At 33.6% G+C, this 26,105-nt stretch overlaps 1 protein-coding gene across 5 annotated transcripts in view; it reads left to right on the forward strand.

The window, feature by feature from the left end:
• GALNT13 (polypeptide N-acetylgalactosaminyltransferase 13) overlaps nucleotides 1-26,105 on the forward strand; it is a 590,104-nt gene that overhangs the window by 13,813 nt on the left and 550,186 nt on the right. For all 5 annotated transcript variants that reach the window (XM_007964986.3, XM_007964988.3, XM_073019693.1 and 2 more), the window contains exon 2: nucleotides 14,528-14,596. The gene's annotated coding sequence lies outside the window, so the exon portion shown is untranslated. The remainder of the gene's footprint in view (nucleotides 1-14,527; nucleotides 14,597-26,105) is intronic.

A 26,105-nucleotide genomic window follows, 5' to 3' on the forward strand; every position in this document is an offset into this window, starting at 1 on the left:
TTACAGTATGAAAGGGGATTCTGAACTGAGAAAAAAAACAAAAACAAAAAAACAAATTAATAATGAGGCACTCTTTAAAGCTGTGAATATCCGGTTTCTGTTGACAGTTTGTGATTACAGTCTCTCTTGGTCACCTCATTTTACCATTTTCTGGGTGATCTTGATTTGAGGACAGTAACTTGTGGGCAGTTAGAGCTCTTTTGTCCTGTTATTTCATGTGGTTGATGAATCTGGGGTCCATTAAGTTACATATTAAAGTTGAAGTTCTTGGCAATTATTTAGGACCTTTTAGCATATTAACTTCCTCTTCATTCTAAAATAAGATAAATATAGAGATTCAAGTTAGGAAGAGACAGTAAAACACAATTAAGTGTTAAAGACACAAGTTTAATTTTGTGGTGCCGGCAATCACATAAATGTAGTTTAAAAATTCTTATATCTAATTACTAGAAGTATGCCAGAAGACAGTTACATAGCCTGCATGGAACTTAGTTACCTCATCTTTAAAATGGAGATAATAGTCATAGTAGCTAACAAGAATACAACCCAGGTCTCTTACTGGGCAAGAAGGTCTCTTTTAAGTGCTTTATATAATATTAACCCTTTTAATTCTCATAGCACTATGAGCTAGATATTCTCATCCACCTTATAATTGTAATGACATGAGGGTTGAGGGGACAATGCATATAATGTACTGACTGTTGGGCTTGGCACTTAGCAGGTGCTCAATAAGTGTGAGCTGTTTTTTGTGTATCTCCTCTTCGATGGTCCTCTCTTGGTATCTAGTGTGACAGGTGCCTAGTAAATTTGGCCTGCTTAACCGATTTTCGTAATAAAATCTCAGACCTGGAAGAGTTATTGTAAGGAGTTACTGCAAAATTGGGTCCCGAGTGCCAATAAATAAATAGGAGTTAAAGATAGGACTGAAGCCAAGTGAAGTAGAAACAGTAAAACTGTGTTAGTGAAATGCTGAGAAATCTTATTTAAGAGAGAAGGGAAGGTAAATGCGTGAAGGCAAAGGTGCATTCATTTCATGATAAATATTATAATATTATACACATTATACACAATGCTAAACAATGGCAAAACACTTTGCAAAAAAAGTGTATCTAGCTGAGAACAAGGATGGTAAGCATTTTCTATTTGGGAATTTCCAATATCACTGTTGAGTTTTGTTAGGTGTTCTGCGTTAAGTGACAGCCATCTTGCATTTCCCCCTTAGTTATTTGATCTGCTTTGACTATGTTGTTTTTCTTGTGGAAGAGCCTTAGAGAAATTGAAAGATCAATGCTTTTTGTGTGTGTTAAGTATGGAAAATAGAGAACATTTTAAAACATTGCCATCCTACCCTTCATCTCTGAATGAAAAAGATGAAACATTGTATACTTCTTATGCTTTAAAGACACAGATTTTATTTTCAGTATATGATGTCTAGTTCTTAATTATTTTTATACATGCTTATTTGGAGATTTTCTACTTTTTTAATGTGGAAGAAAGCATAATTTGAAATAACAAATTGTAATTGATTTCCCATTTAGAAATATTTGAATTACGGTTCTCTTTTCTTATCAAGTAAGGAGAATATGTTTTGAGCACTGGTAGTTTGTCATTTCCTTCATAATAATTTGTGCAAATGATAATTATACATAAATTAATAAACTGCTGGTGGGCATCTAATGATGCATCATACTGTTTTGATTTATTTCCAAATCATTTGCAGAATGTTGAAATGTACAAAGACTAATTTTTAAATGTAACCTACAACTTCCTCAGCTCCAAAAACATATTCAGTAAGATAAAATAGTTATTTTAAAAAATGCTGGTACAGGAACAAATTACATTATGTTTTGTGAGTTTATTATATGAGGACATTATAGGTTATTAAATAGTATTGTGTTTATCTGTGTTTAAAAAATGTTTCATATTGCAAGTAAATAAATTATTTTTAAAACTTATTATAACTTGTCCCATGTGATTCAAGCAATTTTCTAGTGCTGCCTAAAATAATGTTGGGTCCTCAGTTTGTATTTCCTTAGTGCTCCTGTTTTATTCCATCTTGAAGTCTTGTGTGCCACTTGAATACATTTTAAAAGTAATTAAAAACAAAATTTTGTTACAAGCTTCAATAACTGTGTAAGCAATTTCTACATAAAATATTTTTAGAATCAAGTACTAACTCCTGCCAATTCTGGGGACCATGCATGAGGTTAACCATTTTCAGCCAAGGTTACATGTAGCCACAGACAGACAATTGATTCATTTTCTTGTATTGTTGCATCTATCTGCCAATATATTACACCAATTATAATTATTTTATTTATAGAGTGATAGTCAATTGATAATTAATCCTGTAGTTTCACTTTCAGACCAGTCTTCATTTTATTCAACACCAAGCACCTTGGAAATTAGTAAGTCACAAAAGATATTTTCCATAGTTATAAAATATTTAGCAATATGATTAATTTTGCAATATATTTTTCATGAGCATGAAATCAAAGATATACTGTTTCGTAGCATAGGGCAGAGCTGATGCAAACTACCTGTGTGTGTGCTTTTCTCCAAAGCGCTCCTATGGAAAGTTGATTTTTCATTTTTGTAAGTTTCCTGGCAGTTTTTAAGTGTGGTACTCCAAGATCTTGGCCTTGGACACCACTAAAGCTAAGTATAAATTACTGATCTTATTTTATAATTCAGATTCATTTGACTTTCAGTTACTTACTTCATTAACTCTGGAGTTTATTTTGACCTTATATTAGATCAAATTAAATTTTGCCAGATGGATATTTTTTAAAAACGCTCCTTATCCCAAACCTTAACGTTCAGTATAACTTTCTTGTTAGGTTCTACTAAGTAGTTTTGAGTTTTTAACCAACCTCAAAGTCTTCCTGCCACCCTTTTATCCTTCCTCGCCCCACACTAACACACTCTAAAACCCCCACATGTAGTGGGAGTTACTTTCTGTCTGTTTGCTTTTTATAAAATCTCATATGTATTTATTACTTGCCATGGAAAAATTTTATTATGTGATTTTAATCATGTTGTATTATATGCACGTGTCAATTTATTATAATTCACTAAATACTGATGCGCTTTTATTTGGCCAGAGGCTTACATCTCACAGTAACTGGGTGGTATATAAAATTGTGGGCCAATAAAATGCTGCTACATTTTGATATAGAAATGACCGTACTTCATTGGTGCATGAAAGGATTCCTGCTTAAGCAGTCAGTATACATAATCAATCAATAAATTGGGCCAGTGATTTTGAGATCTACATAATTGAAGGCACTATGTAAATGCAAGAGCAGGCACTTCCAATTTATTGATACATACTTACCAGTGGGTTTTCAGCAGTGGGTTCATGCTCATGGCATGCAATTATTGAATTGCAATTCTAAAACCCTGGGGGTTGACTAGCCAAAATTTAGTTTTGTCTGCACTTCTGCTTGCTTCCTGTGAAGCATCTGCCCTACTGAAGTCTCATACTATCAAGAGAATTATTCCCTTATTCCTGCTTCTGTTATTTATTTTCTTAATCAGGAACGAATAACATCTGCAAAATAGAGCTACATGTTTTCATAAGGCTATTCTATCACAAAAGGGCCTCTTTGTCCCATAAACAAATGTAAAAATCATCTGTCTATATGAACAGTGTTCCAAATGTATGAATCATGAATTACAAATGTATAAATTACATGTTGTTATTTTGTAGAATTTTTAGTTTTCCTGTTCTGTGTTTTTTAGTAAATGTGTTCATATTATGTTATTTGCGGCTGTGTTTTATGGGAAAATATGTGCCTCATTGATTCACTTACCACTGTGCAGGGGTTCAAGGACAGGGAGTTCTGTTAGTATCGACAGTTCTGATCTCATGATATACTTGGCTGATTGCCATCAAACCAATCACTCAGGGGACTTAAGAATTCTGATCTCATACACCATGTACTTGGTCTGAGGGACAAAATTCACACTGCACCCCAACTTAAAACTTTTTCACGTGTTGCTTCCTCGATCCAGATTCACACCTTCTATTTAGTAGAAATTGTATGAGTTCCTGCCTTTTAGCTGACACCTATATCTGGGTCTTCCTCTGTAAGGCTAAATGCTCTTGTTGGAATGGCACAAAAACAACAGCAACAAAAACAGAAGAGAAAACAAAAGGAAAGGAAAGGAGCTTGTATCCCCAGATTCATGCTGTGCGGTAGCTGGTTTGTTTCTTCTTTCTTCAGCACATCACTCCTGTGACATGCTGTGCCTCAGACTGCTTGAGTCGACCTTGCCGTTTAGAGCTGTCTAAACCTGAATAGAGCAGAGCTTTTCTTTACCCTTCCAGTAGGTCTCAGGAGTGAGATCTGGTCACTGGCATTTATTCTCTGACCCTTAACTGTGGTTCCCCTTGAAATAGAGCTAATCAAGGTGTTGTTCCACTTATTGATTGATGCTCATGAAGTATTCATTGTTGGTACATATAATTTTGCCTGTTCCTAAACTTGAATACATTCTTTCTTCTACCTAAACTAGGTGTATATCTACATCTATTTGCTATTTGTGGATTAGAAAATCCAGGAAGGCAGTCTAACAGGATTCTTTTTGTGCTGTACCTAGCAAAATGCTCTACACAATTAAGTCTTTACTACATGCATTTAACTACATGCATTTAATTAGATTGCATATGCACAGATAGGTCCCTTGGGCCTTCCAGAGCAGTAGAGGCTACTTTGCGAAATGATGCAGGCTAAAAAGGATTTAGGTCAGTCAAATTTTTATCTGGCTTTCCCATTAGGATAGTTGAAACTGCCTTTTCACTTGCTATAAGAATGTCTTCCATGTGACTTCTTTTTTTCTTCTCAAATTCCGTTGTTAGCTAGTAAGGGATTGTGCACTTTATATGTTTGTTGTCAAACTCATTTGGTATTTGAAATCACAACGCCTTTATGATTTTCACCCAAGTGGCTTCAGAGTTCTGCCACTTCTGTCATTTATAAGAATTTGCCTGGAACTTGTTTCCTTTGACGGAGACGTAAGTCACAGGGTTTAAGATTGAAAAGGATCTCATGGGCTGATCCTGTCACTCCTGCCAGCCCTCAGTCAAGGTTGTGCTTAATCTAAACCCAAGACTAACGTGTTTCTCTAAAATAAAACTACGCCTCATCATGTGGTTTGTTAAATACTCTACATTGTCAATAGAAGGATCTCTCTGAATGAGCATGTAACTCCTGGGTGTTAAAAACCTTCAAAAGCTCTACAAGTTAAATTTCAAATTCTTTAGCATATCATTAAGGTCCTTCCTAGAGATCTATTTCAAATGACCTTTTTGGCCTTGCATCTCATTTTTTACCCCCTCTTAATCTATTTTCAGGATTCACTGAATTGTTTCTCTGTTACCTGGACTTATCGTAGAAGTCCATGATTGTTTCTTTGCTCACATTGCTTTGCGGCCTTGAATTACCTAGCTGCTCATTTCAGAGATCAGCTCACATGAGCAAATCCTTTTTAAAGGATTTCTCCAAATCCCCAAGGCAAATTTATTCTATTTTCTCTGTTCCCATAGAACCTTGTTCCTATTGCTGTTGCTAACTTTCAACCTGTTATCATAGTGGTGCCCTCATGTGTCTACCATTTTAGATGATAAGCTTTTTCACAATGGAGACATCATGTTTCTCATTGTTCCTCTGAGACCTACCAAAGTCCATAATATAACCATTCATTCAATGAATGTCTTGAAAAATTGTTAAATATTGATGCAGTAGGATGAAAGGCTATGAATTTAATGATGCTCTATTGAATGAATCTTTGTGACATGCCTTGTATCTTTTTCTGGAATATAATGAGGATATAAAAATATTAACATAATCTCTTACAATGATAATCACTACAAATTTATCAAAATCATGGGTCCAAGAGTACGCTAAAAAAAAATTTCTTCCATCCCATATTTATTGCACACTTCTAGTTGGATCTTTGTTTTAAAGGCCCCAGACTTAAAGTTAGGTTTAAAGATGTTCAAAAATGTCTTCACTTAAAACACAAAAGGACAAAATTAAAATTTAAGCAATTTTTAATTTCTAGAAATTTATTTTTACAGTGTAGTGTAAACTCTCCTGGTACTGTTAAAGCTGTTTCTTATAATTTTAAAAATAATTTTTCACATTACTAAAAATAAACTAAACATTTCTTTTTATGAAATATAAATTTCTTTATCTGGGTCAGTTTTAATGTATCCTAATTTTCCAACTGTTAATTCTTTCCATTTCTGTCCTCTGTCTTCATTTTAAATATGATTTGACATGTGAACCCTAATATTTAGTAATATATGCTAGCCAAATACTTATTAAACCCATGACAAAAAATTTTTCTTTAATCTTATGTGCAAATTTTTAGATAATGTGTATCATTTAGGAATTGTGCTCAGTGTGTATCCAGAGTGGCCTAAAGAAATTGGTACTTTATTTTTCCCTCACAAAATATGAAGTCTTGACGTTGGTAGTCTACTAAGATGACCTTTGTAATGTTACCAGAGATCTTGGATTCTTGCATTCATTCTAGGATTCTTGCACTCAAAAGAGCTGTCAGAGTTCCAATCATTCTAACTACATTTTGAACAGGCAAAGGTCAAAAAGCGTAAATGTACCAACAGCAGCTAAGAAAGGAAAGATTAGACACGGACGAGGCACCTTTCAGGTTCAACCACATTTGTCAAAAAATCATGTTTTCTTAACTTTTGGAAAATTGATTTTGTTTCTTTCTTATGTTGCAACTTTGTACTATTTTCCAGCTCTTTTAATGTTGAAGTTCTGCCTAGTTTATAGCTGTGTAATTGGTTCTTACCTATGCACTTTGTTGCTTTTGTTCACTTTCAGCTTTTAAACTAGTATTTTTTTGGATTATAACATGACATGTATTTTTTGTCGAAGATGTGAAAATTAGAAAAAGCACTAAAAATATGACAATTACTTACATTTTTCCACCATTTAGACATAACAACGTTAACATTTCACTGTATAGTGAGTTGTTATACTGAATTTATAACATATATAGGCACATATATTTACATATATGTAAATTATGTAATTATTTACAAAACAACTTTATTCTCCATATTATTTTAGAAATTATTGATACTGTTTTGAAGATTAGATTTCTGCATATAAGTAAATATTATTTGGGACATTATTTTTATGACTATATGGCATTTCATCATATGGACAAGCCATAATTTACTTAGTTGATCCCTAATTGTTGCTTTTATGGATTTAAAATTATACCAATATAAATGACACTGATTAAGTACTTTGAACATGAAATTTTGCCTGTGTATCTAATTATGTCTTAGAATAACTTGATGGAAGTAGAATGGGTCAAAAAGTAAGGATATGCAAAGGAAAAGGCCACATTTCTTCAGAAACTAGGAAATAATGAAGCAAAGGGTATAAAATATGCCACGCTTTAATGTCTATTTACTGGGAATGGAGTACAGTGAATAAAGCACAGATGTTCCATTTTTCATCCCAAAAGGGGGAAGAGCCAATATTTTCTCTTGTTTCTTCAGGTAGAGAGGGGCCAGTGGTGAAGGAGCTGTCATTGAACACTCTTCACGTAGGCTGTTGACTGCTTGGAACAATCATTTGGCTACTTCTTTTAACAATCAATGAAAAAAAGTGAAATAAAACAAAGGGAACAAAGAATTGACAGAGAAGCCACTTGAAGCTCTGGAGACCCCACTTGAGAACCCACACGTCTCTGGCATCTCCCCAATTGGATGAATAAAAAAGAGGAATGGATGATACAGTGTTCAGTTAGGAAATGCAACAACATGGCATCTAACCATGATGTAGAGACTGGATATAGAATTATGCAGGGATAGAAATTGGCTGATGGACTACAGAGAGGTTATGTTTAAATATTGGTTGTGTATAAGTCAGGGGATCCTGATTTGTGATGTCTATGATCGAAAATATCATGAGGTCATTATCAAGTAGTATTTACAATAAGAAAATGTGCAAGGAAGTTAGTGGTCTTGAAGGTCAAATTAGAGAGAGAGATGGGGGTGATAGGGAGAGAGGAGAAGAGGGAGGACATACTAGGGATGACTTTAGAAGTTATAGATTAATCAGTTTGCTTTGATATGTATGAAAATAATAAGACAAAGTGATGACTGATTTCCATACACTTCAAAGAGCAGAAAAAATGGGGTAACAGCCAACATGTTTGAGAGAAGTAAATCACTCAGAGTTAATGTAATTTTCTCTGACACAATAACAGAACTTAAATATGAGAGGACAAAAAGTTCATGTGTCTTTACTTCGGTAAGGTTTAGTTTTTGTCTGACATGATGTTCTGATCAACCAGCAAAAAATATATAGTCTTGTATAAAGGGAGGCATAGCCTGTTACTTGTCGCTGAATCAGTGACCTGGTAGGGCAAACAAAGCAAGACTCTAAAAGTGTTTGTTGGAGACTTTTACTGAATGATATTTGTAATAATCTCTATAATTTAATAATACAAAATATGGAATCTGCAGACTAGGAAAATTGCTAAATCTGTGTGAATTTGCAGGAATCTAAAGTGAATATGGTAATTAAAAAAGAGGGACTAAAATAAGTTGGTCATCTATGAGAACCATTGATTAAAATGGCATTAAAAATGGTAATATCTAGTGTCACTGAGGCGTTTTGAAATATTGTTGCTGTAAAATAGAGATGAGACCTGGAATAGTTGTTTGTGTTGTTCAGGGGGATCTGTAGTGTTTCCTGCCTTAATTATATCCCTTAACCTGGAATGGCCCTTTTTTTCCTATGTTCTGAGTTTCAAGATTATAACACATCTTCCTCTATTCGTGGGCATTTTTCTTTTATTAGTTCAACAAAACAAATAATTATTTTACTAAAGTTGCTTTGTTTCCATGCCTTTCCATATAAACAATTTTTTCATTTCGGTATTACCTTTTTGTGTAATCTTTTAGAAGACATTTTAAAAGGTAATTAAACTCCATATGTAGAATACCTAGAGTGCATACAACTCAAATGAACGCATGACAATATGCAGAACTAGGGTCAAATTGGGGCATCAGCAGGCAACAAACACTTTGTCATGACTGCAACTATATTTCACAGTAATTGTAAAATATAAACTGATTTGGGAGTTGGTCAAATAGGAAAGTTGGGTCTATCAGTTTAATAAAATACGGTTTAACAAGTTTTAACAGTCTCTTGCTACTTGACCTAGAAATCCCAGTTCTCGGCATTTTATCCTAAGGAAACAATCATGCTGTGACAGAAGATACATGCCCAAGGACCTTCACAGTATCTTCTTTTTGCCACAAATATTTGATGATAATTTATCAGAAAATAAATAAATGATTTCATGCCATAGCAATAGGATATTAATCAGTGAAGTGATCTTGCAGTGTGATGAAAAAATGATGATATTGTCACACAAAGAAATTCACAATTAATTAAGTAAAAAGAGAATATAATCGTAAAATAGTTTATATAATTCTTTAAATAATAGTCTTCAAGTAAGAGCAGGATAGTTGTTTCTGGAATTAAGGATGATTTTATATTTTAATATTTTTTTCCTAAATTAAAAAAACTTGCAACTTTTGATTTAGAAAACTAATTGTATAAGGAAAAACCACTTACATTGGTAATCTTTAAAGACTGATAACCTTTTGTCTTTTTTCTTTAAGTCCTGACTACTTTCACTTATTTTTTGATTATCATTTCATTATTTAACTTTATATTGCTTAATTTGCTGACTATAATATAATGTTGTTTGTGTGGTTTATTTTAAAACTCTAAAGTAGATTTTACATTTTTTCTTATTCTCCTGTATTTTATATATTTAATGGGTATATATCAGTATGTAAGTTATGAATAAATATCTTTCATTTAATCTAAATATATAAATATTAAATATATATAAAGATGTAAATTGTATATACATAAACACTATATGATATATAGTATGTAAGCTATCACTCTGGATTTCTTACTATACTAATTATACAAAAACATTGATGATTTTGAATTTTTTTAACCTTTAAATATTTTTCTGATTTATTTATTTAGTTATTAGTTATTTATTTTTAACTCTTATTTTAGCTTCAAGTGTATATGTGCAGATTTGTTATATAGGCTAATTTTGTGTCATAGGGGTTTGGTGTACAGATTATTTTGTCACCAGGTAATAAGCATAGTACCCAATAGGTAGTTTTTTGATCCTCACCTTCTTCCTACCTTTCAGCCTCAAGTAGGGCCCAGTGTCTGTTGTTCCCTTCTGAAAAAGACTTCCTTGATGTGTGTTTGACTATTATTCTGTGATTCCCAAATATAAATGTCTAGATTAAAATAAAACATTTTATTTTTATTTATTTTTACCTTGTTGCATAATTTTAAATTTTGACATAGTTTCAAATGTACAGAAAATGTACAAGAATTGTATTTAAGAATACCTTTTGTCCAGATTCAACAGTTGTTTACAATTTTGCCTCGTTTGCTTCATTTCTGTGTGCGTTTTCTCTCTATATTCCTGTGTGTGCATGCGCACACCACACACACACACCACATTTTTTTCTGAATCATTTGAGTATAAGTTACAGACATCATACTTCTTTAGCTGAAGTGTTTAAGGGTACATTTCCTAAGAATAAGGACATTGTCTTCTATAACAAGAGTATAATTTTTAAAGATATTCAATATTGACACAATATTAGTTGTATTGTGTAACTCACAGTATGTGTCTAGGATTCCAGGTGTATTTTTTGGTCTTATCTTTAAAAGTCCTTTTATCTGGAACATCTCCTTAGTCTAATTACTTGGACATTTGAAGAGTTCCGATCAGATATGGAGTGCAGTATTCTCAATTTGGCTTTACTGAATGTTTCCTAACGGTTAATTCTGGTTTTGCATTTTTGACAGGCATACCACAAAAGTGATGTTGTGTTCTTCTCAAGTGCATCATACTTGGAGACATGTTGTATTTGTCTGATAATTGATGATATTGTCTTTGATCAATTTGTTAAGGTGGTCTCTGCCAAGTTTCTCCACAACTAGTTACTATTTTCTCCATTGTAATTAATAAGTAATTTGTGGGAAGATACTTTTCGACTGGAAATACCTGTTTATCATCACACTTTTATGCACTGGTGCTGATCCACTAATGTTTTCTTTACTGAATCAGGTACCTAAAATATTATGGTGGTTTTCTAACTCCATCAGTCCGTCTGTACTTTTTTAGGTCACATTATACTCGAAGAAAGAGTTTTCCCTTCTTAAGTTCATACTTTATTATATTTTCTGTAATAAATTTTAATCCATTACAATAATTATTTATTTTTATTTCCCAATTGTCTCCGATTAAACCAGTAACAGCCTCTTAAAGCTAGGACCTGTGTCCTTTTGACATATCCCCATCATTTTATAAATGCCTTACTTGCTTTTCTTCCAAAAAAAAAATGTCACCTCAAAATTTATGCATTTTTGTCTTTTCTCTGTGTCCATATTCTAATATGCCAGAATAGGTTTTCAGAATTTTCATAGTTTGAGTGGATTTTCTGTGAATGATTTTCATGTCACTCTTAGGAATTCTGGTTTCCTTTACCTTCTTTCTCACAGTTTTTCTGTACCCCATATATCTCTGTATATAGGGGCAGCTTAAAGATAGCTGCATTACAAATTGGTGTCTAATTTTCTATTTACGTATAATCTGACATGTTTATTATTCTCCAGCTTCCAGCTGTGCTGAAGGATTTGGATTCGTGTGTTTTAATTTGTTTTGGTTAAGTGTATGTATTTTTTACGATATGTGAACAGTTTGAGATTTAGGTGGCTCTTACTACCTGAGTTCCTCAGAATGCCAGTCCATATTTTTATGCATTCTGCAAAATGTATTGATATTTGAAGACAATTGCAATATGCCATTATTTAACCAAAATTTGTGGATTGCATAGCTTTACCTTTAGCTGTTAGTGTTCTGTTAATCCAGTTTATCCAACTAAATTGAAGTGTTTAATGTATCATAATTATTTTATTGCCTAGTATACCTATCAATCCAGGAAATAACTCACTGGAAGACATACATGTCCATGGTAAATGTAAAATTATTCTTTGAGGTCACTCATTCTTTCACTTGATGATGTACTAGTCAATTATGTTTGTAATATTTTCCCTTAGCTATGACAATTATCAAATATATATTTAAAAATAAAATATATTCAAACCCACAAAATTTTAAAACATGTATATAGATTAAAATAAGATAACTAATCAATAGCACCTGGTTATAGGAATCCAATGAAATGTAGTATTTTAAGTGGTTATTTCAATTGACAAAATACGTTTTTTGAGACTAATAAAGGTAAATCCTTCCTCCAGTTTCACAGCAAAAAAAAAAAAAAACAAAAAAAACAGATGGCAATTCTTAATAAAGGAGAGCTTGGATCTGGTGCAAAACACTCCATTATTTAAAATTGTCAGAGTGAAAGATGGTTTGTAAAAGTAGGAAGTAGATGAATATGAAAACTCGTACTATCTAAGAGGGGCAACCATTTTTCTGTTCCATGCCTGAGTCCAGCCTTATAAAAATTTTCACTTTTTCAAAAAAGCTAGATATTAGGATTTTTTTTATGAGAAATCTTCTGCTTTTGAATATTGTGTAATATTTTAAAAACCATGGCGTGGGACAAACAAAATGTATCAGTAAGCCAGATTTGGTTTTCACACCCCCAGTTTTCAATCTCTGCTCTGGATGCAACCTAGAAATTAGCAGATATTGTAGTAAGATGAAACCCAGGTCAGAAAAGCTGGTTTTGAGCCCAAGCTTACCTCCTATTGGCTGTGTCAGATTGAACAAGTCATGTAATTAGAGTTCATCTCAGTATTCTTGTCTATGAGGATGAATATGCTAAAGTATGAAGAAATACAGAGATTTGCTAATTGTTATAACTTTATAATTCTACTTTATAATTCTACTTATATGTGAAGAAGAATATATATATCTTTTATTATGTTTTAAGTTTTAAACTTAGAAAATACAAAATTTCTTGGACATTTCTTGATTTACTTTTTCCATTTAACTATAAACTTGCTAATTATATCCAGTTTTCTCTGAGAGGTTCTGTGTAAAACATTAGTAAAATCATTTATTCATGGGCCAGGTAGAGACCTGTGCATTCTCAGTGTCTTTAACGTACTAGAGGAAGATAAATTAGATTTTCTATTCAAAATGTTTATTCTGAATGTTGAATTGTTGATTTGGTTACAGTTGGTTTTGGTGAACACAAAAGCACAACTTCTGTATTATTAAACTGCTAGTTCTGCTTAGTACCATCAAGACGCAGATCTCTCTGAGCAGAAATTCTGTTTGTTGCTGAGAACTAATATTCCTTTAAAGATGTTTGGTACTTAAGAGAATTTTTATTTGTATTGTTTATAGTGTGTCTGAGCTGTCTGAAAGAACACACTGTGTTTATAAAGGGATATATATATTTTTTTATATATATTCTATCTATCTATCTATCTATCTATCTATCTATCTATCTATCTATCTTTTTTTTTTTGAGATGGAGTCTCATTCTGTCTCCCAGACTGGGGTGCAGTGGCATGATCTCAGCTTACTGCAACTTCCGCCTCCTGGGTTCAAGCGATGGTCCTGTCTTAGCCTCCGGAGTAGCTGGGGCTACAGGCACTCACTACTATGCCTGGCTAATTTTTATATTTTTATTAAAGACAGGGTTTCACCATGTTGGCCAGGCTGATAATTTTCATTAGGTTGTATTTTATTATATTTCTTTGAACAGTTCTTTTATAACACTGTATATACTCAGTAGCATAAAACCCATTTAAGTTGAAATATTTTGAGATTCAAAATCAATATGCTCTTTCAAAACCCTACTCTAAAATGAACAAATTAATTAATAATGCTTGATTAAATCACTTTCTCCTTATAATCACATTGATATTCTGAAACACAGAGAATGGATCTGTTTGTGTATTTTTGTGAGGTATGCAGGTCACATGCCTGCATTTTTCTCAGTGCATGGTTTTCAATTAGAATTGAAATGCAATTACAAAGTGAATTGGTGCAACTCTCTGGATAAATCAAGCAAAATTCTTTTCTAACTCAGTGATCCTCATATATCAGATAATAGTACCTTTTAAAAACTTGAAATATTTGAATAATCACCTCAACTCTCCAAGTATACTTGAACATCTCATATTTTTGATTTACTTTTATGCCGTTCTGCCAACTGTGTTTCTTGCATATAATTATGAAGCTAGTATGCAGACTTCTCTTACCTCTTTCTTCAAAGTATCCTCCTTGATTGATGTTTTGGAATATTTGCATGTAGTTGGGAATATTTCTGTTCATCAGCCCATTATACTTTGCTAGATGTATAGTTTACATTTTGCAAAACCTATTTTAGTATGTTACATTGTATTGTGTTTAAGTGTGTGTTGGTCTGTGTTAGTTTTTCTGTGACCTTGACAAATTGTTTACTCTTTTGGATGTTTTTCTTCCTCCACAGATGCATTTCTGTAGAAGCATTTTGAGGATGAATGTTTGCAAATTTTGAAATTGCCAAGTGCAACATACAGTAAGTAATATTTTTATTGTTCTACTCAATTGCAGTCATGCTCAATTAATTTGGCAGTCATAAAAGAACCCATTTCCATTTACAGTCTTTGATATTTTTTGTCAGCGTTTTTAAAGATCAGAAGGTTGTATGTGTGCAGTATTATCTCTGGGGTTTTTATTCTGTTCCATTGTTCTGTGTATCTCTTTTTGTATCAGTGCCTTGCTGTTTTGGTTACTACAACCCTGTGGTATAGTTTGAAGACAGGTAATGTGATACCTCTAGTTTTTTCTTTATGCTTAGGATTGCCTTGTCTATTTTGGCTCTTTTTTGGTTTATGAATTATAAAATAGTTTTTCCTAATTATATGAATGATAATTTGTAGTTTGATAGCAATAGTATTGAATCTGTAAATTGCTTTGGACATTGTGGCCATTTTATCAACCTTGATTCATCCTGTCCATGAGAATGGGATGTTTTTCTATTTGTGTCATATCTAACTTCTTTGACCAGTGTTTTGTAGAGAACTTTCTCCTCCTTGGTTAGCTGTATTCCTAGGTATTTTATTCTTTTGGGGGCTATTGTGAGTGGGATTGTGTTCTTGTTTGGCTGTCAGGCTGGAAATTGTTGTAGAGAAATATGCCTCTGCCCTGATGAAGTGCTCTGGCCAACACTACTTATCAGAGTAAATGAGTATTTTATGACTGAATTTCAAATTAAAAAAATAACAATTGCCTTATGTTAAGTGTCAGTAGAACCAATCAGCAACCCAAAATGAGTTGCCTTCAACAAAATGCTATTTGATTAGAGAAAACTTAAAAATACATAACAACTCCTCCCCTAATGGCAGAGACAATATCTTACTCTTCTATTATACTTTTCAGAATTGGCAGTGGCTGACCACACCCTTTTCTTGTGGTCCTTTTTAGTTGCTTTCTGCAGTGAAGAAAAGATTGGAATGAAAGGTTGAGCTTGACTTACCATTCTCTTCCCTCCTTATTATCTTCACATGTGTAATGTTCATAGTACTATCCTTTACATCACACTGGCCACATTCATGCTTTCCCTTTTGGACTCTGGTGATCTTCAAATTCTTTCACGTTAGCCACCCATTGGTCCTAACCCTGTACACTTTATTTCTTGAAACAAACCATCAATGACATTTTATATGGGGACATTTTCAGAATTCCTGGTATTTAAAAGACTATTGCTCTAAAATTGAATGGATCAAATCGTTCATGCTCCCACACTACTTTTGGTTTTGAGATTGAAGGATTTACAGAGGGGTGAGAATGAAGGGATGAAGTCTCCATTTCTAGATTTGACCTCTGGAAGACAAAGCTAGTGATTTTGTTTAGTAATTTTATTTCATTTGGTTCAATTAATAGTTCATGCTCCTAAATTGAGAGGTACTGTGTTAGTAAGGACTAGAGCAAGTAGGAGAGAAAGACAAAACGAACTCTCAAGGAAACTTTGTCGTTGGTCTGAGGAAATAAGCTATTCCCTCATATAAATAAAGCAGAGGCTGTGGTAAGTTACATCATGAGAATGGTATAAACTAATACAATTTAAAAGCCATTTTAAATAATTTGAGAAACAATAAAATGCACAGATGTGTGAAAAAAGAAGCCATGATAGGAGACCTCAGAAAGGAGATATAATTCTGAACCATATTGGTCCAAGGTTTTATGGAAATTGAATTTGGGCTAGATCTTGATGCAGATGGAGAATGTTAACAGAATAGTCAAGAAAATGGCATACTAACATTTAGAAGTAAAGAGGCATACTTCACACTCAATGAATGACAAATTAATTAGTTTGGCAGAGGAATACGTTTCTTATGTTGGACTAAAAGCAGATAACTGGAAAATAAAGCTGGTACCAGGTTGTGGGAAATACTGATAACCCTTCAAGAAATTTGAATTTAATTGGTATGTAATTAAAAATGGAGAGCTAATATTTCATGAGGGCTAATCCTGTGAACAGAAAGGTATTTTTAAATGTTATTCTGGTAATATCTTCAAAGTGGATGGCAGTTGGAAGACTTGTTGCAGAAAGATCAATTTTTAAGCATTTATAGAGGGATAAGAATGAAGGGATGAGGACAAGACCTAAAGTCATAGCAGTGGGGAGGGACTGGCAGGGTTTGGAGCATGTGAGATTTATTTGGAAGTAAATAGGTTCAGGGAGTAATAGTTATACTTAATGCTTGTGCAGGATTTACTGAGTGCCAGGGTTGTTTTAAATGTTAATGACTAATGTCATCCCATTTGTGCAAGAGGAAACTGAGAGAGGTATCATTTAAGCAAATGGTCCCAGGTCACAAAAGTAAAACATACCATGCCTGACATTTGGGGCCATTTAGTCAAGCTCCAGAGTCATTGCAGTTTACCACTGTACCATCATTTCTCTAAAAAAATAACTGAAGCTTCCAAGTTGACTGAGCTGGAAAATGATGTTGCCAATAATCAGAGAAACTTTTTTTTTTTTTTTTTCAGAGTTTACCCTTTCTTTAGGTAGATTTTTGGGTATGCAGAAAAATCTTGACCTTTACTGAGAAATGTCCCTTACGGTTAGTGATCAATCTCTTGTATGCATTCACTTGTGTGTTGGGCAATAGGAACAGTAATTTATTACATTATTCAATTGTAAGTTATGATAGTAAATATGTCGTCTTAATCAAATTTGTCTTCCTTCCTTAGCAGAACTTAAAAATGAAACAAGGATAGAGTGATAAGTAAAAGATTTCATATCTTGGGTCCATAAAAGACCACTATTTTAGACTTAGTTTACCTATCTTGCAAAACTAATTTTGACAAGAGAAAAACGTAACTCTCAGCATATGGAGTATCTTTTTTTCTGTTAGGTTGATGCAAAAGTAATTGCATTTTTGCCATTACTTTGTAAAACCGCAATTACTTTTGTATCAATCTAATATACTGGAGAAGTAGAATAATGTACTGCTTAAGACCATGGGCTCTAGGACCATTCTGCTTCATTGATTCATATTCCAAGTAAGGCCCATTTGCTGTGTGGCTTTGTGTCAATTATTTAAGCTCTCTGTCCCTCAGCCTCTGTACCTTCAAAATGTGATATTAGTAATACTGTGTCTTCTGGATATTGTAAAGCTCAAATGAGATAAAGCACCTACAATGGCTATTGGTACCAGTAAGTTTTTGTTTTTGTTTTTGTTTTTGTTTTTTTTTTTTTTTTTTTTTTTTTGAGACGGAGTCTGGCTCTGTCACCCAGGCTGGAATGCAGTGGCCGGATCTCAGCTCACTGCAAGCTCTGCCTCCCGGGTTTACACCATTCTCCTGCCTCAGCCTCTCGAGTAGCTGGGACTACAGGCGCCCGCCACCTCGCCCGGCTAGGATTTTTTTTTTGTATTTTTTAGTAGAGACGGGGTTTCACCGTGTTAGCCAGGATGGTCTCGATCTCCTGACCTCGTGATTCGCCCGTCTTGGACTCCCAAAGTGCTGGGATTACAGGCTTGAGCCACCGCACCTGGCCGGTACCAGTAAGTTTTAAATAAAAGTTATGTTTATTAAAATTTATCTCAGGTAACAGTTTTCTATTTTTTAATTTCATTACATAATTATTGCTCTTTTAAGCTTTTTGCTTTGAATTTTTACGCATTAAGGAGACAGAGCAGTGATTTTCAGAAGCAAAGACCCATGCAACCATCACACAGGTGAAGAAATAGAACAATTGCTGCATCTCCAATCCTACTTTTTCTGCCTGCCAGCCATTACCTCCTTTCTATCAGTTTCCCGTGGATGACATTATTCCTGATATTTGTGGGAATTACTTCCTTGCTTTTCATTATAGTTTTCACATTAAATAATGTATCCTTATATGCAAAATATTGGTTTAGCCTGATTTTTAAATTAATGTACATAATATTCATATTACACACATTCTTCTGTGCATGGTGTCCTTTTCTGAATGTATGTTTGTAAGTCTCCTTAATGTTTTTATGTGGTTCATTAATTTTCATTCCTATATCGTATTCCATCATATAGAAATACTACAGAATATTTATTCATTGTGTTGTTGATGGACATTCATGCTGTTTCTAGGTTTGAGCCATTATAAATAATGCTGCCATAAACATTCTTTTAAATGTTTTTAGCCAAATATATACATATATTTCTCTTGAATATATACTTACCAATGGAATTTCTTAGTCATATTGCATGCAATCTTTCAACTTTAGTAGATACTGCCAGATGGTATTCCAAAGTAAATATACTAATTTCACTTCATTCCTTAGTGTATGAGAGTTTCCATTGTTTCATCTTTACCAAAGATTAGTATAATCAGTTCTTTTAATTGTAGCCATTCTGGTGAGAGTTTGGTTTACATTGTCTTGTTGAATAATGTGATTGTGTCATGTGGCTTAATAGCCATGTGCATATTATTGTCTATAAATTTCCTCTTCATATGTGTTTTTTTCTATTGTGTTGATTTTTAAAATTGTTAATATTCACAAGTTAGGTACACTGGATTAAGAGCCTCCCACCAGTTAAATATGCTGCAAAGGTCTTCTCCCTTTCTATGATTTGCTTTTTTAGTTTCTTAATGAGGTTTCTCTGATGTTCCTAATTTTAATTTTAATCATTATGTCACCTCTTTATGTTTATATCTTTCCACTTGCCTTTGGTTTTTGTGAGTGATGTGAGGTAGAAGTCAAATTCTAGATATCCAGTTGTTATAGAATCATACTGGACAATTCTGTCCTTGCCCACGGTTCTTTAATGTCATATTTACTACAAATTAAATTTCTATATGTGTCTGGGTCTTTTAGGAGCCAACTATTCTATTTAATTGGTTTATTAGTCTCTTCTTATCGCTTATAACACTATTTTAACTACAGCTACTTTTTAAATATTCTTAATATCTATTAAAACAAGTTTTTCTACCACGTGTTATTCAAAGGCCTCTTGACTTTGCCTTCTTTCATGTAAATTTTAGAATTACTTTGTCAAGTTAACAAAAACAATTGTTTAGATTTTAGTTAGAATTGCATTCAATCTATTGTTAAGTAAAATTTTAAAGAACTGGCATAATTACAATATTAACTTATTTCATTTATGAACATAATATATACTGCATTTCCTCCTTATTAACTGGGGACACATTCCAAGATCCCCAGTTAATGCCTGAAACTGCAAATAGTACCAAACCTTATATAGACTATGTTTTTTTCTACACATACATACCTATGATAAAGTTTAATTTAAACTTAGGCACAGGATGAGATTAAGAACAACTAATAATAAAATAGAACAATTGTAACAATATACTGTAATAAAAGTTATGTGAATATAGTCTCTTTGTCTCTCAAAGTATGTTATTGTACTGTACTTAACCTGCTTCTTGTGATAATGTGAGATGATACAATGCCTACATGATGAGATGAAGTCTTGTGAATGATTTTGGTCATAACTTTCATAGTGTGAGGTGCAACAGCAAAAGTAACATAAATCTCTTGTTCTTTCTTCACAATTTCAAGGATAGAAGAAGCATTCTTACCAGAGAGCTTAGCAACCTGAGCAAACAACTTTTTCTCTTTATTCTTTTCTTAAAGGAAACACTTTATGGCTTCTCTTTGGCATATTCAAATTGTCAACATTATTATTCTTGTAATTTGGGTCAATTATTAAGTAATATAGGGGAGACTTGAACACAAGCACTGTGATACTTTGGCAATCAATTCAATAACCAAGATGGCTACTAAGTGACTATAGGGTGGGTTGTGAACGTAGCATGAGGTTGCTGGACAAAGGAATGATTAAAGTCCTAGGAGGAACAGAGCAGAGTGGTGGGAAATTTCATCAAGCTACACAGAACAGCACACCGTTTAAAATTATAAATTGTTTATTTCTGGAATTTTCCATTTAATATTTTTGGACCACAGTTGACGATGAGTAACTGGAACCATGGAAGGCAAAACCATAAGTAAGGGGGACTACTGTACTTTATTTATTTTGATCTTTTAATTTCTCTCAATCACATGTATGGTTTTTTGTTTAGAGGTCTTATGTATTTTGGTTAATGTGTGCCTAGAAGTTTAATGCAGTTTAATATTAAGATTATATATATACACATATAATTGTATACATATGTATCATATATACATATAATTACATACATAATAGCACATACATATTATATACACTTTTTAAACTTTTAGGTTTAGGGGTACATGAGCAGGTTTTTTATGTAGGTACATTTGGGTCATGGGGGTTCGTTGTACAGATTATTTTGTCCGTCGTATACTAAGCCTAGTACCCAATGGTTATTTTTTCCTGTTCCTCTACCTCCTGCCACCCTCTACCCTAAAGTAGACTTCAGTATGTCTTGTTCCCTTTTTTGTGTCCATGTGTTCTAATCATTTAGCCTCCACTTATAAATGAGAACATGTGGTATTTGTTTTCTATTCCTGCCTTGGTTTGCTAAGGATGATGGCCTCATGCTCCATCCATGTTACTGCAAAGGATATGATCTTGTTTTTGTGTGTGTGTGGCTGCATAGTTTTCCATAGTGTATATGTGCCATATTTTCTTTATCCATTCTACCATCGATGGGCATTTAGGTTGATTCCATATCTTTGTCATTGTGAATAGTGCTGCAATTAACATACATGTGCATGTGTCTTTATGGTAGGATAGTTTATATTCCTTTATGTATATACCCAGTAATAGGATTGCTAGATTAAATGGTAATTCTGTTTTTAATTCTTTGAGGAATCATGACATTACTTTCCACAATAGTTGAACTAATTTACACTCCCACCAGCAGTGCATAAGCATTCCCTTTCTCCACAACCTTGCCTGTATCTGTTATTATTTGACTTTTTCACAATAGCCATACTGACTGGTATAAGATGGTATCTCATGGTGGTTTTGGTTTCTATTTCTCTAATGATCAGTGATAGTGAGCTTTTTCATGTGATTGCTGGCCATATATATGAAAAGTGTTGGTTCATGTCCTCTGCCCATTGTTTAATGGGGTTGTTTGCTTTTTCATTGTAATTTGTTTAAGTTCCTTATAGCTGCTGAATATTGGAGCTTTGTCAGATGTATAGTTTGCATATATTTTTCCCATTCTGTAAGTTGTCTGTTTACTCTGTTGATAGTTTCTTTTGCTGCACAGAAGCTCTTCAGTTGAGTTATATCCCATTTGTCAGTTTTTGCTTTTGTTGCAATTGCTTTTGGTGTTTTTGTCATGAAACCTTTAACAGGTTCTACATCCAGAATGGTACTTTCTAGATTGTCTTCCAGGGTTTTTATAGTTTTGAGTTTTACATTTAAGTCTTTAATCCATCTTGAGTTGATTTTTCTATGTGGTATAAGGAAAGAGTCCAGTTTCAATCTTCTGCATATGGCTAGCCAGTTATCCAAGCACACTCCCATTGAATAGGGAGTCCATTCCTCATTGCTTGGTTTTGTTGACTTTGTGGAAGACCAGATGGTTGTAGGTGTGCCGCCTTAATTCTGGGTTCTCTATTCTATTCCATTGGCCTATATATCTGCCTTTGTACCAGTACCATGCCATTTTGTCTATTGTAGCTCTGTAGTATAGTTTGAAGTTGGTAACATAATGCATCCAACTTTGTTCTTTTTGCTTAGAATTGCCTTGGATATTCGGGCTCTTTTTTAGTTCCATATGAATTTTAAAATAGATTTTTCTAGTTCTCTGAATAATGTTATTTATAGTTCGATAGGGATAGCATTGAATCTATAAATTGCTTTGGGCAGTATGGCCATTTTAACAATATTGATTTCTCCTATCCATGAGATCCATGAGCATGGAATGTTTTTCTATTTGTTTGTGTCATCTCTGATTGCTTTGAGCACGTTTTGTGATTTTCATTGTAGAGATCTTTCACCTCCCCAGTTAACTGTATTCCTAGGTATTTTATTCATTTTGTGGCAGTTTTGAATGGGATTGTGTTCCTGACTTGGTTCTCAGCTTGGCTCTCATTGCCATATAGGATTTTTTTAAATGTGATTTTTGTACATTTTTTGCTAGTTTGTACAGATTTTGCTAGTAATTTTTGTACATTGACTCTTTATCTTGAAACTTTGCTGAAGTTTTATCAGTTTAAGGAGCTTTCAAGCTGAGATTGTGGTTTTTTCTAGATACAGAAACATGTCATCTGCAAACAGGAATAGTTTGACTCCCTGTCTTTCTATATATATATGCTTTATTTCTTGTTCTTGCTGGATATCTGTGGCCAGGACTTTCAATACTAGGTTTAATAGGAGTGTGAGAGGGGGCATCCTTGTCTTGTGTGGCTTTTCAAGGGTAATGCTTTTGCTTTTGCTCATTTATTATGATGTTTGCTGTGGTTTTGTCATAGATAGCTTTTACTATTTTGAGGTATGTTCCTTCAATATGTAGCTTGTTGAGAGTTTTTAACATGAAGGGATATTGAATTTTGTCAAACATCTTTTCAGCTTCTATTGAGATAAACATGTGGTTTTGACTTTACTTCTGTTTTTGTAATGAATTGCATTTATTGATTTGCATATGTTGAACCGACCTTGCTTTCCAGGAATAAAGTCTACTTGATCATGGTGTATTAGCTTTTTGATGACACTGCTGGATTTGGTTTGCTGGTATTTCGTTGAGGATTTTTAAATCCATCTTCATCAAGAATATTGGCCTGAAGTCTTCTTTTTTGGTTGTGTCACTGCAAGGTTTTGGTATCAAGATGATGCTGGCCTCATAGAGTGAGTTGGGGAGGAGTCCCTGTTCCTCATTTTTTTGGAAATAATTGCAGTAAGAATGGTACTAGCTCTTATTTGTATGTCTGGTAGACATTGCCTATGAATCCATCTGGTCCTGCCTGGGCTTTTTTCTTGGTTGGTAGACTATTTATTACTGATTCAATTTCAGAAATCATTATTGGTCTTTTCATGGATTCAGTTTCTTCCTGGTTTAGTCTTGGGTGGGTATATGTGCTCAGGTATCTATCTATTTCATGTTGATTTTTGAGTTGTGTGAATAGAGGTCTTCATAGTAGTCTCTGATGGTTATATATGTATGTTTCTGTGGGGTTAGTGGTTATTGCCTTTGTCATTTCTGATTGTGTTTATCTTCTGTCTTTTTCTGTTTATTAATCTAGCTAGTTTCTATCCATCTTTTTAATTTTTTAAAAATGCCAACTTCTGGATTCACTGATCTTTTGAATGGTTTTTTTATGTCAATCTCTTTCAGTTCAGCATTGATTATGGTTATTTCTGGTCTTCTGCTAGCTTTGGAGTTGATTTCTTCTTGTTTCGCCAGTTCTTTTATTTGTGATTCTAGGTTATTAATTTGAGATCCTTCTAAGTTTTCGATGTGGACATTTTGTGCTTCAAATTTGCCTCTTAACACTGCCTTATCTGTGTCCCAGAGATTCTAATATGTTGTAGCTTTGTTCTCATCAGTTTCAAAGAACTTCCTGATTTCTGTCTTAATTTCAATATTTACCCCAAAATCATTCTGGAGCAGGTTAACTTCCATATAATTGTATAACTTTGAGTGATTATCTTGAATTCTCTTTTTGTTGTGCTGTTGTCTGAGAGAGTAGTTGCTATGATTTCAGTTCTTTTGCATTTGCTGATTGTTATATGTCGTATTGTGTGGGTGATTTTAGTGTATGTGCCATGTGGTAATGAGGAGAATGTATATTCTGTTGTTTTTGGATGGAGAGTCCTATAGACATCTATCAAGTCCATTTGGTCTTTTTGAATTCAAGTCCTAAATGTCTTTGCTGACTTTCTGCCTTGATGATCTGTCCAATACTGTCAGTGGAATGTTAAAATTTCTCACTATTATCATATGGAAGTCAAAGTTTCCTTGAAGGTCACTAATAACTTGCTTTGTGAATCTGTGTGCTTCTGAGTTGGGTGTATACATGTTTAGAAGAGTCAGGTCTTGTTGACCTGAATCCTTTGACTTTACTTCTGTTTTGGTAATGAATTGCATTTATTGCCCTTTTTTGTCTTTTTTGATCTTTGTTGATTTAAAGTCTGTTTTGCCTAAAATTGGGATTGTAACCCTTGTGTTTTTTTATGTTTTCCATTTGCTTGATAGACATTTTCCCATTCTTTAGTTTGAGCCTGTGAGTGTCATTGTATGTGTGATAGGTCTCTTGGAGACAGCATACCCACTGAGTCTTTCTTCTTTATTCACCTTGCCACTCTGTGCCTTTTAATTGGAGCATTTAGCCTTCTTACATTTAATATTAGCATTGATATATGTGAATTTGATCCTGTCACTGTGTTGTTAGCCAGTTATTATGCAGATTTGTTTTTATGGTTACTTTTTAGTGCCACTGGTCTGTGTACTTAAATGTGTTTTTGTAGTGGCTGGTAACAGTCTTTCCTTTTTATATTCAGTGCTTTTTTCAGGAGCTCTTATATGCACGTTTTGTAGTAATGATTTCCCTTAGCATTTGCCTGTCTGAAAGCATCTTATTTTTCCTTTGCTTATGAAACTTAGTTGTTTGTATATGAAATTCTTGGTCAGAATTTATCTTTTTGTAAGAATGTTGTATATAGACCTTCAATCTCTTCTTGCTTGTAGGGTTCTTTCTGAGAAGTTGGCTATTAGTCTGATGGGCTTCCCTTTGTGGTGACCTGTCCTTTGTCTCTCGCTGCCTTTATCATTTTTTCTTTCATTTCAGCCTTGGAAAATATGCTGATTATGTGTCTTGGGATTGGTCTTGTGAAGTATTTTGTGGGGGTTCTCTGCATTTCCTGAATTTGAATGTTGGCCTCCTTGTCTAGATAGGGGAAATTCTTATGGATGATAACCTGTATCATGCTTTCCAAGTTGCTTCCATTCTCCTTATCTCTTTCAGGGATGTCAATAAGTCATAGATTTGGTCTCTTTATATAATCCCATATTTCTCTGATGTTTGGTTTGTTCCTTTTTATTCTGTTTTCTTTATTCTTGTCTGACTGTATTATTTCAGAAAGTCAGTATTCCGACTCTGAAATTCTTTACTCAGCTTGGTCTAATCTGTTGCTTTTACTTGCTATTGCATTATGAAATTCTTGTAGTGTTTTTTTTTTTTTTTTTTTTTTCAGCTCTATAAGGTCAGCTTCTTGCTTTTCTATACTGGCTATTTTGTCTGTCAGATTCTGTATCATTTTATTATGATTCTTAGTTTCCTTAGACTGGGTTTCAGTGTTTTCATGAATCTTGAAAATCTTCATTCTTACCCTTATTCTGAATTCTATTTCTGTCATTTCAGCCATCTGAGCTCAGTTAACAACCCTTCTTGGAGAACTAGCATGGTCATTTGGAGAAAAGAAGACACTCTTGCTTTTTCGAGTTGTCAGAGTTCTTGTGCTGGTTCTTTCTCATTTTTTTGGGTCTGCTGTTCCTTCAATATTTGAATTTCCTATCAGTTAGATTTTTTTTCTTTTATCCTGTTTAATGACCTTGGAGGTTTGATTGTGGTATAAGGTGTATTCAGTCAATTGGATTCATGTCTGGAAGATTTTAGGGAGTCAAGGCTTAGCTCAGG

This window comes from Chlorocebus sabaeus, chromosome 10 (assembly GCF_047675955.1).
Source record: "Chlorocebus sabaeus isolate Y175 chromosome 10, mChlSab1.0.hap1, whole genome shotgun sequence".
Taxonomy (NCBI): Eukaryota; Metazoa; Chordata; class Mammalia; order Primates; family Cercopithecidae; genus Chlorocebus; species Chlorocebus sabaeus.